Source organism: Culex quinquefasciatus, chromosome 3 (genome assembly GCF_015732765.1).
Source record: "Culex quinquefasciatus strain JHB chromosome 3, VPISU_Cqui_1.0_pri_paternal, whole genome shotgun sequence".
Taxonomy (NCBI): Eukaryota; Metazoa; Arthropoda; class Insecta; order Diptera; family Culicidae; genus Culex; species Culex quinquefasciatus.
The window spans coordinates 73,205,311-73,209,435 of NC_051863.1; the positions used below are offsets into that span (position 1 = coordinate 73,205,311).

The 4,125-nt window shown below is 42.1% G+C and overlaps 1 long non-coding RNA gene across 1 annotated transcript; it reads left to right on the forward strand.

Moving 5' to 3' along the window:
- Positions 1-1,176: 1,176 nt before the first annotated feature.
- On the forward strand, positions 1,177-2,695 carry LOC119769931. The gene is made up of 2 exons (XR_005278585.1): positions 1,177-1,993; positions 2,073-2,695. It is a non-coding gene; the product is annotated as an uncharacterized LOC119769931 (long non-coding RNA).
- Positions 2,696-4,125: the final 1,430 nt, after the last annotated feature.

Below are 4,125 nucleotides of genomic sequence, written 5' to 3' on the forward strand. Positions count from 1 at the left end.
AACCAACGACTGTGGGATACAAGAATCGCTGAAGTGGAATTTACTATCAATAACACCAAACACTCGTCCACTGGGTTTAGTTCGTACCGAATCATTTACGGTCACGAGATCGTGGCGAGTGGGGAAGATCACAAACTAGATGTTGAAACAAAAGAATTAACTGAACAAGAGCGAATTGAAAAGAAATTGAAGATAGATCGTACCATTTACGATACCGTCAAAAAGCACACGAAAAGAGTAAAAAGAACTACAATTTACGATTTCAAAAACCAGCGCCCGTTTACGAAGTTGGTCAAAAAGTTTATAAACGAAATTTTACACTATCCTCGGCAGGTGATGCATACAATGCAAAACTTGGCCCAGCATACGTGCCCTGTACAGTTAGAGCGAGACGAGGTACGAACTCGTACGAGCTCGAAGATGAAGATGGCAAAAATTTGGGAGTTTTCTCATCCGCCGATCTGAAGCCCGGTCCGCCGGATTCTTGAGCATGAATTTAGAATATTTCAATAAATTTTAGCATGTTTGTAGCGTAACTTTTAAGGTGTTTGTAGAAGTTATAATTTTGTCCAAGCATTATTTATTGCCATTAGTGTTGTGAAAAGTAAAAATTTCATTGTTTGTGAAGTTTAAAAATGGCTGAGTCTCCATTTTGAATTGAGCTCTGCAAGAATCTAAATTTGGAAAGCCACAGAAAAACAAAGAAAACAGACTAGATAACTGAATCGATGCGAATTCATGAAATAGCCCAATTTTTTTTTAATTTAAATTTACGCATTTGTAGGCGAATGCAAGCATAATTAGCTCATGCGGAATAAAACCGGCAAAGGCCATCAAAAATTGATTAATGCAAAATTTCCGATGAAGCGTAGAAAATTTTAGAACTAGTTCATTTTCGTTATGCAAACACTAGCCAAATCAAATGTTATCGAATCTCACTAATCACTTTCAAAATTACCATAGTTGTTTACAATAAATCACTACGTTTTTAAAACACAATTTTGCCAATCACACAATCCCAACTTTCCAACCCAATAGATGGATCCCATCTGATTCTAGAGAGTTATCTGCTTAAGTTTGTAGCAAAGTTTTGAAAAAGAGAGGAACTTATCTCTTCCACTCAAACAACTTTGAGATTCATGGATGAGAGATGTTCAAAATTGATGAGAAGATTAATGGCGTTATTAAACATAGACTTGTTTAATTGGAACAAGATTATCTATTTGGTTATTTTAACGTTTTAGTATTAATTCTTTTGAAATGTCGAATTTGCGAAAGGCATAGCCAAAACCCGGATACAACAGACTTTAAGTCAAGATGGAAAATAAATTGTCAACTAAAGTTGTCAATTTATTTTAGAGGGGGTGTAGGGTAGTGTTACCGTTGTGGCATTTTACCCTATTACTCACCAAGAGCAACAAGAGATAGAGAGTGAGAGCAAACGGTCATAGTACTCTTCGGAGTGAACTCACTATGATGACCCGTGCCATAATATTCGTTTCCATAGTTTCGATGTTTTTTAGTAGTATTTTCTATATGTTTTGCATATTACATGATAGGTTAGTCATTGTATGTTATTCGTTCGTCCTTTAATCAATGGCTAATAGAAGGAAATTGTTTAGGAGCACTAGTTTGAATAAACTCCACAGTAGGATTAGCAACGGTCATTTTGAATACACATAACACAATTTGTTAAACACTCCTCACCAATTATGTGTACTGCCGTGCGACTAACGATGGAATGAATAAAAAAAGGGTCACGATGAACTTGGATGATCGTGGGGGGAGGTTAGCTACTGGGTCATGTCCACTGCAGCGATCTTTTCCACTTGAACCTCGGAACCAACAGCACCCATCAAAGTTCCAGAATATAAGTAACTCGGTCTAAGAAGTTCGTCCGGTTACCAAAGCCAAATAAAAGTCGACCACGGATAGTTTATCCTCGCGAGTGGAAAAGTGATTTGGAGCAACGTGCAGAATTGCGTAGAATCAGGTAGGCGAAGCTCGCTAACCTCAAATCCGAAACCCAGTAGCAAACCCAACCTAACCCTCCCCCATTGTGCGAAACCCAGGTGTAGGACCCAACAGTTTTAAGCTGTAGACACGTCCAACGTCTCAGCCAGAAGTCGAGCACGCCCAAAAAGCTCGCCAAGAAGGTCTCGTTGACCACGTGTCCTGACGTGGCACCCGCAGACCGCCGTCCTCGGTTTGCGAGGTAAAGCACCCCCTTTGGTTACCACCACGCCCGTTGTGGTCGTTCATCCGCCGACGTTCGGTAGCCTGGCTAGGCTCCGTCGGTCCATCCACACCCGTCCAGAAGCACACCTGTGCGCGACTCGGTAAGCCTGACGAGGCTTCGCCGAGATCATCGTCAGCAGCTCGAAGCAGACTGGAGAGCGCAAACCAGCAGCAGCACGCAGTACCGCCGGCCGGCAGAAACCCACACACACACACACACATGACACCGTCGTAAGTAATTAAAAGCAAGTGAAAATGCAAAGACCGTGTTTCTTTTGAGTCCCTGAACAGCTTCCCCCTGTTGCATCTCGACCCAGAGCCGAAGAGTCCTCTCCGAAAGCTCGCCGCGTTTGGTAAAAGAGGCCAGTGAAGAGCCCACCACCGATCCCCGTGGCTATTAGACCAGGGAGAGGTGGATTTGTCTGGAGGCGTTGACCTCCAAGTTAAAAACTAACAAGCTTAAATTAGATATGTATAATAGAAGCTCAACATAATTTTCATATCATTTTTGAATGATTGATCCTTAGGAATCTTTCTAACCTACTCAATAAAAAAAATGCTTCAAAAACATGCCATGCCAGATCACAAAACTAATGAATCATCAAAAATGCTGTACAGTCTAGACTCGATTATCCGAAGGTTTGTATGGGACTTCGGATAGTCGAATCACTATAAAAAAATATGTGTTTTTTTTTTATTTTCTTACTTTTACATCAAATTCGAGTTCTGCGACCCCATTGCAGTAAAATTTGAATGGTTGATTGTCTATGTAATTAAAAAATGCATTTTTTTCAATATTTGTTCACCGTCATTTTGGAAAAAAAATGTTTTTTTCGAGATTCGATTATCCGAAAAGAAAAATGTTTCCAAGGCCTTCGAATAATCGATTCTGGACTGTAGTTTATTTGCTATAAGAAAGGAAATATTACTTGTAATAAATATATTTTCAGTCAAAATAATACATTACAGACAGCTTTCATTTGAGGCACGCGTTCACTGGTCTTCTAGGATTTCTCGTTATCTGAATAATATTTTCCAAATCTATTTAACTCGACAACGAATAAACTGTTTTAAAAGACCGAAAATATTTTGCTTTGATTTGAACATCGTTGTAAAACTAAGCGTCTTCACCGGTTTCCTTCTTAACCACCCCGGTTTATCACTTCGATTTCGACACATTCCTCCCGTAGAACTTGTCCGTACTCTCGCGTGCCCGCTGCATCCGCTGGATTCGCTCCGACGCGATAAAGGCCCTGTAGGTGGTCAGATCCTCGAGCACCGCTTTCCGCCCGAGTCCGTTCGCTTCGTGAACCCGCAGGTACAGTTCTTTGAGCTTGTCCGCGGTCACGGGAAAACCCTCCAGGGCCAGGAACATCCGCGCACTGGTGCAGGTCATCCCGTCGTAGCAAACGGACGGCGGCTGATCGGCGAGGAAGGCCAGGAAGATCCGTACGGTGGTCATCACTTTGGCATCACGGAGACGTGCCGCGCAGTGGGCAAGCGTTTCTTCTGATAGGGAGTCATCTGCTAAGGTGGGTGGGGTTGGCGTTTGTTTGGGTTGAGCGTTGCTGTTGACTTTTGGAATTAGAGTTTCATTATCACCTTTGGAGCGTGGCGCTAGGAACGATGAGATTCTTTGCTTTGGGTTCAGAGTGAACATTTTGGCGTGTAACGGTTTGCTTGGAATTTGTGGGTCTGTTACGAGCGTTACGTGCTTGACTTTGCTGCTGTGAGGTTCTGGATTGGTGGATAACCGATGAACATCATTGGATAGCTGGTTTAGTTGGGCAGAAATGTCGTCCAACGATACGGTAACGGTTGGACTCTCGAGTTTACTCTCGACTGCGTCGAGTCTCTTCAGAATTTGATCACACTTTGTAGCAATTT